This window comes from Bidens hawaiensis, unplaced genomic scaffold, assembly GCF_021521415.1.
Source record: "Bidens hawaiensis isolate Kalapana, Puna unplaced genomic scaffold, B.hawaiensis_p1.1 tig00048063_1, whole genome shotgun sequence".
Classification (NCBI taxonomy): domain Eukaryota; kingdom Viridiplantae; phylum Streptophyta; class Magnoliopsida; order Asterales; family Asteraceae; genus Bidens; species Bidens hawaiensis.
In genome coordinates this window covers 86,547-100,527 of record NW_027498584.1, presented here as the reverse complement: position 1 = coordinate 100,527, position 13,981 = coordinate 86,547, and positions in this window count along the sequence as shown.

The following is a 13,981-nucleotide window of genomic DNA, read 5'->3' as shown; positions in this document are numbered from 1 at the left end:
AACAACGATCTCGGTATTCTTTTGGCCCACAGTTTCACTTTTAAAGTTAGCAGCGGCAGCTTCAGCTAACCAATGAGCCGTGGTTTCATAAAGCCTTCTTGTCGCTTCGCTTGGGAACTCTGAGTTTTTTTTTTCGCCCCCCGCTAGACAAAGACGACCCTTTTGCTTTGTATTTTGTGGTCCATGACTTGTGTTTACCCCTAAACATTTTTTACGACAACAACTATTGTGAAAGAACCCTTTTTTTGGCATATTGATTTTTGAAGTTGCAAGGCACCTATTTATATCAACAAATGTCTGTCTCTAAAATTTAATTTTGGTAGGTGAGAATAAATCATTTGTAAGTAGGTTGGTGTAAACATGTTACTTTCTCATAGAAACAACTATAAAATCTGGTAGGTGACAATAAAGCATTTGTAAGTAACTACACTGTCACAATAAAAAACACAAACAAGTACAAAATTTCATAGAAAGCTAAGTTTTTTGATTGCACTAAACTAGTTTTAGTAACCTTTAAAAATTAATTTTTGTCACCCAGGTTAATCATGTAAACAAATTATGTTTGTTTTAAAAAAACGCACAGTTACATGTGGTTACATGTTTTATGTTTTTAGAAATACAGTTTGTAAAAAGATTTTTTAAATTTGAAAAACAAACATAAAAAAATCATGTCTTCAAAAAAACATGTTATCAATAACACATTTTATAGATTCTACTAGAAATACATCATTTTATCTATCTAATGGTAACTTGGGGTACTTTTTTGTCAAAAACTGATAAGGCTTAAGTAACGATGATAAAGCTGAAGCAGGCCAACTGAAGTAATTACAAAACTTTTATGCCTTAAATTTTTTGTGTGTCCAACATGACTTTACGTAGATGTAGTTTAATTGTTAAAAGTACACTTAGCAAAGTAGAGGTCACATGGCTTTCACCAGTCACACATCACATCTTTGCATTTTTAACATGCTTTAAAAATGTTACTTATTTTTTAGTAAAATTCAAAATATGTTAAAACAATGTTACTTTATTTTGTTACAAAACAACGCTCAAAAAATGTTTTTTATTTCTGTAAAGCATTTGACAGTTTTTAACATGGTAAAAAAAATTGTTACTTTTATTTATTTATTTATTTTATTTTGAATTTTTTGATGTTTTTTGTAATGATTCTTTTAACCTACTACTTTTAATCTACACCTTACAACCCATCAAGCCATCAACCCCTACATCACATATATAATATAATAGTTTTCTCAACCTACTATATTCTCATAACACTCCTACTTCTCACCAAAACGACCATCTATTTTTACCCAAAAATCATGGTGTTGTGCAAATGTGGTACGGTTGCTGTCGCCCGCACTTCGTGGACTGATCGAAACCCGGGTCGCAGATTCTACTCCTGCCCCATAACGGTAAAGCATTATTTCTGTAACATTTTTTACAGACTCCTTTCTGTGGTAATGGAAGTTTGAATCCAATTTTTTTTTGTGTAGAACTCCTCATGTGCGTTTATCGGATGGATCGATCAACCTATGTGTTCGCGGTCCATGGAGATAATCCCGGGTGTTGAGGCGAAAAAAACCAATTGAAGAGTGATAACAAGAAGTTGAGGGCCGAAATTAATAAAAAAAACAATCTCATTTTCACCCTTTTGCTAGCTATGTTTCTACTAGCTATGTTTCTACTATTTACTTATTAGGCATCATTTTCAAGACAAAAACACTATGTAATGGTAACTTATGAGGAATGGTAACTTAAAGTTTTAACCCTACTCTACTCTACATTTTTTTAACCTTAATTAATGATGATAAAGATGAAATTCAAAGCTTTCATATTCAACTTTTATGTAATTAATTGTTAAAAAGTACACATTGAGCAAACTGCAGGGGGGTCACATGTAGGCATTTTTCACCAGCCGCACATCACATCTTAATTGATTTTTTTCCTAAGGTCAGCTCACCTTTTTCGTCAGGTAACAGGTTTTAGATTCCTGACACAAAACCTCCCATCATCCCATTATCTAACTTAATTATTAAATAACAATCAAGATAAACATGATTTAGCAACAAACTTAAATTAGATTATCCTACGGGGACAAAGTACATCACAAGTACACAAATACTTAGATTAAAACACCACAAAAAAAAAAAAAAAACCAGACAAACATTAACCACTGTTTTATCACACAAAAACACATGCCCATTAATTATAACATCAAACAACACCAACAAAGTCAATCACCAAGCACACCAACTTAAGCGAGCACTTCCACTTTCATTCCCCCTCTTAACATGTTTGCTTCTGACAACAACAACTTCGTTGCAATCTTCTTTCTCAGTCTACCTAGCTGCCCCTTTTTCTTCATGCCATTCTTATCAAAACCACACTCAAACGTCTCATACATACCCATGAACATTTCCTGGTGTCTCATAGCAAAAACCCCCGAGTCCACCAAATTTCTTGTTGTTGCCCAAAAGATGGGAACTGTTAAAAGGTTCAACGATTCAATTTCTTTCGCCTTCCCATGACCACAGCTATACAAGTGTTCAACAAACAAATGTTAATGTAAGTTTGATATTTTTTAACTGCTCAGTTTGCTAAGTACATAACAGTTTGATATTACTAATGATCATTTTTAAAAGCTTACCAGCTTGTATGGGGGCGTCTTTGCCCGCATACGTGTAACCATCCCTCACCCTTGCCAGCGGCCACATGTCTGCGAGGTGGTGAATGATATTGATGGCCGGAGTCTTCAACTCAAAAACAACCACGTAGTACATTTCTTGTTTGAACAGCGTGAAGAAAATCATATCAAAATCGTTGATCCCCCCCGAACCTGAACTCTCTTTGATTGCGCGGTTCATGTTTTTTTTCAAATTCCCCCGCCTCTCGGTCGCAGATGAAACTAATCGGGCTGGGTAAAAATAACATATGTTAGCTCACTTAATATCCAATTATAATTACACGAAGTACCCCATGATGTAAAACAATACTTACCATCACACGAGTGTCACAAAAAGCCGGCGGGGCTGACCATTGTCATCCAAACAATTCTAAAAGTTTAGACCATCAATCAAAGCTTCCATTACCAACCTATCTACTACCTTATCTATCCTCAAGCTATTTATCACTAAAAACGGTAGCTCCACCCCATGTTTGCTTCTAAAGATAACCTCGCTAAACAAACAATGCAACTCCATTTTTTAAAAAAAAATTATATTTGTAAATTGCTAACAACATAAACATGTAACAAAACTTATTTATGTTCTTAAAGCTAAAATAAACATGTAACAACTAATTTAAAAAATCTCGTATACATCGGTAAACAAAATACTTTTTGTATCTCTAACAAAACATGTTACCTAACAAAACCTTAAATATAACTATCTAAAACGCTAAAACTACGTAACATAATAAAACATATGCAACACCTATTTTAAAAATCACATGTGAAATGTAAAACATATAAAGAAGAAAAAAACATATGTAACACCTACCAATTTTGTGCTAAATCTTTGTTAAGTTACTAACACTAATCAAGACAATAAAAAACACATGTAACAACACTTCTTTCTTTCACATGTAACAACTAATTAAAAGATTTAACAACGAGTACAAGCTACAATAAACATGTAACAACTAAATTAAAAAATGTGGTATACATCTGTAACAACTAAGCATCTAACAACTAATTACAAAATGTAACAACATAATTACAACTGTTTAAAAATGCTACAACTATTGAGTAACATAAAAAGAAAAATGTTACACCCACATAATAAAAACATGTAACAACTAATTAAACATGTAACAACCAATAAAAGATACAATAAGCATGTAACAACTAAGTAAAAAATGTTGTATGTATCTGCAACAAATTTTTTGCATATCTAACAAAAGATGTTATCAAACCTAAAACATCATTACAAACTCTCTTACAAAATGCTAATTTAAAGCTAGAACAAACATGTAACCAATACTTTATAAATGTGGCACACATCTGAATTTAAAAAAAAAAGCTACAAAAACGTTGCACATAAACTACATCTCATCTTAGCAAATAAACTGAAGTACATTTTTTAAATGTAACCTTACCTTGAGGACGCCCCCTCAAATGACCTTTGATTTTTGGAGGTTTTCCTCCTCCCGCCAGATTCCACGTACTTCCATATACGCATCTCTTCTCGTGTCAACATCCCCTTAACATCAATGCCCATTACTGTGCGTCCCTTATCGGTTTTCACGTCTGAACAACCTGTTCCACTTTTTTCCTCTTCTTCTAACTGCGTAAAACCAAGGCTAAACGAGGGCATTTCGTCTGCCCTAAAACCCCACTGTCCAACACCGTCGAAATCATTATTTTCACCCACCCCCCGTCGCCACACCCATTGTCAACTGTGACAATCCAAGACTAAAACCAGGACATTCGTCCACCCTCAATGCACTTCCTCTTACAACCCCTTCAACCTCCGCCACTTTATCTGTTTCTAATATAAACAAGAAAAAGAAAAACATGATTTCTTTAACTTCTGCTAACCGTTTTCATTTGAAACAACAAACTAAATACTTTTTTTTTGCACAATACCTTTGCAGGGAACTTCTTTCATTAGATTAGCATGTTCAACCGGTTCTTCCACACTTATCTTTTCCACCTCCTCCACCACAACTGTTTCTTTTCCACACAAAAAGGCAATATTGTTTTAACTCTTTTTGTAACCAGTGACAAAAAAAAAAAACAAAATAACAACAAAAAAATAAACTAAATCATGTACGCATTTCTCTATAAGTGGAACCTCATTGCTTACGTCACATTTTTTTCCTTTGTTATCAGCACTAACATCTACAACCGGACTTGTTCCCTCTTCAAACACATTAGCGTTGTGAAAATCCTTTCCACCAACATCCTCTTCATTAGGATTAGAGTTTCATTCTCATTCCCTAAAATCAACCGCAAAGTTGGTAACATAAATCCTTTTCCACCCAACACAAAATGTTTGGTAACATAAATAAAATTATATGTTAACATAAATAATATTTTTTACATAAATAAACTTTTGTGTTCATATATGTTAACATGTTTGAGCGTTGTTACCTTCGGTCGCCCCAATGGTGCTTTCCTCTTCGATTACATTCCCCTCTCTCCCATCCACTGTCATCGCACAACAACTTTCAGTATTGTTTTTAATGATTACATAACCAACAATTACGTTATTTACAAAGTTACATGTTTACAATTCTACCTTCGCCCCCCCCATTGTGTTTTCTTCTTCTTCTTCAATAAAATTAGAATTTCCATTCTCTTGCGATGACATGTGTAGCACCCAGTGACCCAACGGACTCTCCTCCCTTGCCCGAACCCCACATCTTATTATCATTAAAAAAAAGCAACGCATACCCCCACTTACTGTTAAAACTGTTTTATATGTCCCATTTTTTTTTACATAAATAACAATTTATTCTTATGTATGTTTATATGTTTTTATATTGTTACGTATTATAGGTTAACATGTTAACATAAATATTATAAGTTAACATGCTAACATAAATATTGTTTATATGTTCTCACATATAAACAGCTCCACATAAATAAAATATATGTTATCATAAATAGCAAATAATATTCATGTTAACATAAATACAAATAATATTTTTGTTAACATATATACAAATACTTTTAGTGTAACATAAATAGCAATGTATTGTAACATAAATACAAATAATATTCACATAAGTAAGATATTTAAACACATGTTCACATAAAATTAAATGTATGGTAACATAAATAAAATTAAAATGTTAATACAAATTGAAATGTAGGGGGTAACATAAATAAAATTATATGTTAACCTTAAGTATATGGTAACATGTACTATACCTTTGCATTTTCCTTGTTTATCAGCAAGCGAGGTGTCCACCTTTGCCGCGGCCAATGGACTGTCATCCTTTTCACCAACATCCTCTTCATTAAGATTAGAGTTTTCATTCTCATTCCCTGAATCAACCAACTTGTCAACATTTGCCTCACCCAACGGGCTATCCCCCCTTGCCTCCACCCCACTCCCTGCTATCATTAAAAACAATATAACACACACACACACACACACCAGACTACAATTTTACATAAAAACTATTATTTGTTGTTATATTGTTTAATTGTTTACATAAATAATACTGGGGCTTTTATATTTTTGTTTTGAGGATAATGTATATGGTAACATAAAATCAAACTATGTTTATATTATTCACATATACTTTGCATAAAATAAAGTATATGCTCATATTGTTTACATAAATAACATTATGTTTATCTACATTTATATTTTATTTTACATGTTAACATGTTTACATAAATATTACTGTTTTTTGGATTACATAAAATAAAGTATTTTTGTTCATATTGTTTACATGTACTGCATTATTTATGTAAAAATGTTAACATTATTTGCTTACATTAATAATAACAATGTTAACATTATCTTTTAATATGTTTTTGATACATTAAATAATAATGTATACTAACACAAAATGTTTGGTGTTAGGGCTCGGATTTTCAATATCCTAGGCAAGAAATAATTTTGGGATAACTCCAGGATATGGTATCCTCCAAGGTAACATGTATCCTAAATATGTTGTATAATTAACAAATTGTTCGCTGTCCTTTCTTATTGACCAGGTCAAGGGACGTTACCATGATTCCCTAAAGACTCGGACTTGCAGCTGGATTACTTCAATTAAAACGTGTTAAAAAAGGAAACGAGGAAATCAAATGGCTAATTGGAAGGAGTCAATTATATCCGGAATTATAGGGATTATTGTTAGCTAACTATCTGTATAAATAGAGCTCATTTGGATCATAACACACAGACTCTTATCACTCAAGACTTAGTAGTACTCGCACTCTGTAATCACGATCCAGTTTGAGCTCCACCACTTGTAACCGATTTTTGTTATTAATAAACTAGGGGTGATAGTTTTCACCACATGGGGTTTTTTTCTTGTTATCCTCAGGATAACGGGTTTTTTCCTCGCAACAAATCCTTGTGTTCTAGCACTTTTTGCATTCATTTCAAGCAAGCATCGAGCCTCATTCACTAATTTGGTTACGAAATCACCTTTGTTAATTTTTGACCAAAACTATTTGGCGCCCACTGTGGGGCAATCGGTGCTTCAATCCTTTAAAACCATTTACTTTGTTCTCAATCACTTTCAACCTTTATTATGGCCTCACAACCAAAAACCAGTTCTGTTTTTGCTCCGGTGGTCACCACTGCTTCAAGTGCCAACCCTGGACCCCTACCAGTTCCGAGGAAGAACATTCAGCCCAGAGGAGAACTTCCACCATACGCGGGATCCTCTACACGGGTAGATCTGGTTATCTCTAACAGTGACGTTTTTGCTTTGATGAAACAGGTCAAAACTCACATGGAGCAGCAAGAGAAGACTAACTCAAGGCTATTTAAGGAAATTGAAGGGATCAAAAAAAATCCAGGACAAGAGGCTACTCCAATCATGCCCAGGGTTCTTGATTTTAATTCTCCAGGATCATGTATCCTTCAGAATCCCGGATCCTTGGGGACACAATCAACAAGGACTTCGTCTCAGCAGCAGTCATGATACTGGGGAATTCACCCTCCCGTATCCTCAGAGTTACCCAGACCAACGAGGCCAGAATCCATCAACATGCAGCCTCGTTCAACCATGCCAGCCGGTATATTCTCATTAGGATCTCCCATGGTGTCTTCTGAAGTGCATGTTGGGGACGATATCCCTATGCAGACGTCACCTTATCCTAGGGATACCCTAAATGGAGGAACTAGTCGTCAAGGCTCAGGATACCGGAGACCTAACCATGATATCGGTAACAGTTTAGTTAATGCTAATTTATACACTAACCGTGGATCTGTGCAGGATACGGGGATATTCCCCGAGATAGCCAGGGAATTGAAGAAAATGAAGGATATGATTTCCAATATCCCTGGGATAATCCGTCCCATAGCTGATGTTCCGGTAGGCAGTCACAGATTATCCAGGTTCACTTGGCCTATATGCGACGTGGAGATCCCCAAGAAATTCCAGACGCCCAGCATGAAACTGTACGATGGCACTACGGATCCTGAGGAACTCGTAGCTCAGTATAGAGAAAGGATGGAGATCAACCCCATCCCTATTGACATCAAAGAAGCTTTTCTATGCAAGGGATTCGGTTCAACACTAACGGGACCGGCCCTCAAATGGTTATTAAGTATTCCTTCCAATACTATTACTTCATTTGCTCATTTGATTAACTTATTCAATAATCAATTTTATTGTAGTAGATCTTTTGAGAAAATGGCAGGTGATTTATATTGAATTGTTCAGCAAAACAATGAATCCCTAAGGGATTACATTACTAGATTTAGCAGGGAAGCTTTGGATATTCCCAACCTCGACATGGCGGTTGCTGTTGAAGCCTTCAAGATGGGGTTGAAGAAGGATTCCCCTTTCTATGACTCCATGCAGGAATCTTGACGAGGTCAGAAACAAGGCGTTAAGATACATTGGGGCTAGAGGAAGTTTGGTTATCCCGAAGTATGAGTCTACCAACAGGAAGTCAGACTCTCCACAGAAGTTCTCTAGGCCCAAGCCTTATTCCAAACAAGATACCACCAGGATAAACGCCGTGGAAGAAGATGAAGACGATGAGGAGTATCCTAAAATCTCTGAATATTGTTTTAATATTGATATTGGTGGTGTAATATGTGCCATGCTGGATTTAGGTGACAAGGCCAGATGGCCCAAGAAAAATGAAAAGCTCGGATCCAGCAAAGACAAGTCCAAATGGTGTGCATTCGATGAAGACTTTGGCCATCGCACTGACGATTGTATAGCACTTCGAAAGTAGTAAGGATACCTTCTAAGCAAAGGATACCTGAAGGAACTATTTAGAAGAAACAAAAACAAGAGTCAGGATCCTGTCAAGATACCTAAAAGGGCACCTTCTCCACCACCCGGAGCTAAGGTTGTATCCTTCATCTCGAGAGGATCTGACATCTGTGGAACCTCGTATTCAGCAACTAAGAAGCGTTTCAAAGAAACGAAGATGGACAACGGAGAAAGACCTCTCCGTACTTCCACGTTGACAACTCAAAGAATCATATCCTTTGATGAAGAGGATAGATGTGATCTTGTGGATCCCAACCATGACGGTTTGGTTATTACTTTATGTATAGCTAACTGTTTTGTGCGCAGTATACTTGTTAATGGAGGAAGCTCTGTGAACATTATTCAGATGGATGCCTTGAAGAAGATGGATATCCCGGAAACGGAGATTATCCCAAAATTCTCAGTCCTCGTAGGGTTCAGTGGCAAGACCAAAGACACATTGGGAGAAATCAAACTTCCAGTGTACATTGAGGGAATAAATTCCCTACAAAACTTTTGTGTTATTGATTCATTGTCTTGTTGTAATGTGATATTAGGCATGCCCTGGATCCACAGCATGAAGGCAGTACCGTCAACTTATCATCAATGTGTGAAACTTCCCAGTCCATAGGGGGTTATCAAGATTGAAAGCGATCAACAAGACGCAAGAGAATGTTATGCATCATCCATGAAATGGACTACAAAGCCTACTCAAGCATAGCAATTACAGAAGCAACCAGGGGAGGTCCTGCAAGCCAGAGACCAAGAAGTGAAGGAAGTATCCCTGGATCCTCAGGATACCGAGATCAAAGTATTGTTAGGATTGGGTATTTACCTGAGGATATCGAACAAGGGATTGATATCCTTCTTAAAGAAAAGAGCTTCTACCTTCGCCTGGAAACATGAAGATATGACAGGTATCTCTAAATCCATGATTACTCAACTTGGTATAGATAAATCTTTCAGGCCGGTGCATCAAAAGCGAAGGAAGTTTGCTCCTGAGAGAAACGTTATCATACAAGAAGAAGTGCAGAAGCTGCTTAAGACCAAAATGATAAGAGAGGTCCACTATCCTAGATGGTTGGCTAATCTAGTTGTAGTCCAGAAGAAGAATGGAAAATGGAAAGTGTGTGTGGACTTCACAGATCTGAATAAGGCCTGTCTAAAAGACCCGTTTCCACTCCCACACATTGACTCAATGGTGGATGCAACCCCTGGCCATGAACTGCTAACCTTCATGGATGCATCCTCAGGATTTCAACAAATTCAAATGGAGCCTTCAGATCAAGAAGACACCGCCTTCATGACCCCCACAGGTATATACTGTTATATTGCAATGCCTTTTGGACTAAAAAATGTAGGTGCAACATACAGAGGCTAGTAAACATGATGTTCAAAGACTAACTGGGGGACACGATGGAAGTCTACATAGATGACATGGTGGTAATGTCAAGGAAGGCTGAGGATCATCTAAAAGACTTGGCGACAACATTTGATATCCTGGATGAGTACAACATGAAGTTGAATCTAGCCAACTATCACTTCGGAGTTAAAGCAGGAAAATTCCTAGGATATATGGTCACCAAGAGAGGAATAGAAGCAAGTCCTGAGCAGATCAGGGCCATCCTGGATATCAAATCACCAAGAAATGTCAAAGATGTCCAAAGATTGTCCGGAAGAATTGCAGCTCTCAACAGGTTCATCTCAAGATCTTCAGAGAAGTGTAAAGACTTCTATGATATTCTGAGGAAGAATCAGAAATTTGAATGGGTAGAGAAGCAAAAAAGGGCTTTGGTGTCCTTGAAGGAATACTTATCCTCAACACTACTCCTGATGAAGCCAGTTGATGGGAACCATTATCCTTGTACTTAGCCATTTCGGGCAGTGCAATAAGTGTTGTCTTAGTCAAAGATCACGAAGGTCAACAACACCCCGATATATTATGTAAGTAAAAGTCTACTAGATGCTGAATCCATGTATTCTTATCTTGAAAAATTAATTTTAGCACTTATAATGGCTCCTACTAAATTAAGACATTACTTTGAAACTCATGCTATTCATGTAAAAACTAACTATCCTATTAAAGCTGTTTTGAGAAAACCAGAAATGTCAGGTAGGATGACAAAATGGACTGTGAAACTTAGTGCATAAGAAATTTTGTATGAACCAAGAACAGCCATCAAATCTCAGGCACTTGCCGACTTTGTGGCTGATTTTAGCCAGGATATACTTGAAGAAGTAGAAAAAGAAGTTTAACAATTGGACATCAAGGAGAGTTGGACCTTGCATACAGATGGTGCCTCCAACATAAGAGGAACATGTCTAGGTATCCTGCTAAAATCGCCACAGGGGGACATTATACCTCTATCTATATCTTGTGAATTTCAGGCTACTAATAATGAAGCTGAGTATGAGGCCTTAACAGATGGTTTATAATTAGCTAAGGATATGAAGGTCAGGTACCTTCGAATCTATGTTGATTCATTATTATTAGCTAACCATTTTAACGACTCTTATGTAGTAAATGCAGAAAACTTAGCGAAGTATTTAGAAATAGTTAAGCAATTAGCTATGTATTTCGAGACATTTGATATAGTACAGGTACTAAGGGAAGAAAACACTGAAGAAGATGCCTTAGCAAATTTAGTATCAGCTCTCAAGATACCGGATGGCATCAAAATACCCATCATGCATATCTTTACTCCAGCAACGAAGCAGATTTGCGAAATTATGGAGACTTCAAAACCTGAAGACAATCCAACATCCTGGACCCGTCCCATAATACGGTATCTTCAGGATAACGAGATCCCAGAAGGAGAAAATCCAAGAGCTTTCCGAATGAAGGTAACCCAGTATATTATTCTAAATGATATTTTGTATAGAAAATTACTTGCAGGTCCATACTTGAGGTGCGTGGAATGCCATGAAGCACAAGAAGTACTCAAATACATACATGAAGGTGATTGCAGAAACCACACTGGGGGCAGATCCATAGTATCCAAGATACTGAGGACAGGTTATTTCTGGCCAACATTGATGAAAGATGCAATGAATTTCTCCAGGAAATGTGATGCTTGTCAAAGACACAGCAACATATTACATCAACTAGCTGAACCACTACATCCTATCATATCCCCATGGCCATTCATGAAATAGGGAATGGATATTGTGGAAAAACTGCCCAAGGCTCCTGGTGGAAGAGTCTTTATGGTTACCATGACAGATTACTTCTCCAAATGGATCGAAGCTGAGGCGTTTGTCCAGGTCAAAGAGAAGGATGCGATCTCATTTATCAAGCGTAATATCATGACCAGATTCGGTGTCCCGGCAGATATCATTTGTGATAACGGTTCACAATTCATCGGTAGCAGGACAACCAAGTTTTGTGAAAGTTGGGGAATCAAGATGGTAACTTCAAAACCAGTACATCCTCATGCCAATGGTCAAGCAGAATCAAGTAAGAAGATCATCATCAACAATTTGAAGAAAAAGTTGGGGTCCAAGAAGGGAAAATGGGCTGAAGAGCTGCCATTCGTACTTTGGGCTGATAGAACCACTTAAAAAAATGCAACGGGTCAAACACCCTTCTCGTTGGTGTTTGGGGTAGAAGCTGTTATCCCTACAGAGATGGTGATCCCCACAGCAAGAACCAACATCCAAAATACTGAGTCCAACAACCAAAGCCTTATTGAAGACTTAGACACTATTGACGAGCTCAGAGATCTAGCTAAGATCAGAATGGAAACGTATCAACAAAGAATAGCCAAATCCTACAACAAGAACATCCGAATTTGAAGATTCCAAGTAGGAGATATGGTGTTAAAAAAGGCATTCCAAAATACGACTAACCCAGCAGATGGAGAGCTAGCTCCAAAGTGGGAAGGTCCTTACTAGATCAATTTAGAAGCAGGCAAAGGGGCCTACAGATTGATCACTATGGAAGGTGTTCCTATACTAAGAGCTCAGAATGCTATCCATCTCAAGGCATATTTTTGTTAGTATCCTCAACTGGTATGCTTATATCCTTAACATTTTAGGATAAAGGTATGTTGCCTAACCTATCTTTAAATTTTTACATATTTGAACTTTATTGTCTCTTTATCAAGTTAACTAACTCAAGCATCGGAGGGGTGTTAGACCCCTCATCAAGAGTTTAGTGTTTTGCAGGTATCCTAAGGATATGTCATCTTGACAATAGTTAGAGGCTGATCACCTCCCACATGAATAAGATATGCTTGATATCTTCTAAGGTTTAAAGGTCTTCACCTTTCTCACGAATTGGGTAACACCCCGCCTGGAGCGCACGATGTTTGACTATAGTTCGAGGCAGCCGGACTAGACCAACTGATAATCCGGTTGTTGTTGACTATAGATCGGATCCTCAAGATAAGTGGCTGACGTGTCACACATATGTACTAAGGTTTATAACATTTTCATGTTATCTAAGGTTTTGGCATTTTCATGTCGCTCACGTTTGGGAATTTCCCCAGTTTTATCTAAGGTTTGGACATTTTCATGTCTCTAAAGTAGGCCTTGTCGCCAGAAAATAGGCTTTACCGCCAGTAAACGGGCTCTGTCGCCAGTGAATGGGCTTTATCGCCGGAATTGTCTGACTTTGTTTTGACAGATTGGAAATCGGCCATGTCGCTAAGTGTAGAAGTGTTACTAAGTTGTTCTTAGCTTTGCAAATTCTAGAAGCATGATACGTAGAAAGATCAACAGTTGGGGACATCATATGTAAACTTATTAAGTTTATATGTGTTCTATACAAAGGTACTCTTTACACTTAGTCTTTTTACACGTTCTGTCTTTCAAAAACATGATCTTTTGGTTTAATTATGACAACTCAGATTTGCACAAGACTTAGGGATATATTATCCTTAACGATGTTTTATCTTAGTACATAATAGGATTTGAAAACATATTTTCTAGAGATATAATCCTTAAGATATTTTATTCTGAAGTATGATGAGTTTGAGAAATATATTTAAGATACATTATGCTCAAGATATTTTATTTCAAAAACTTAAGAATATTTCATAAACATGTTTCCATCAAAACTTATTTAGATAAGCAA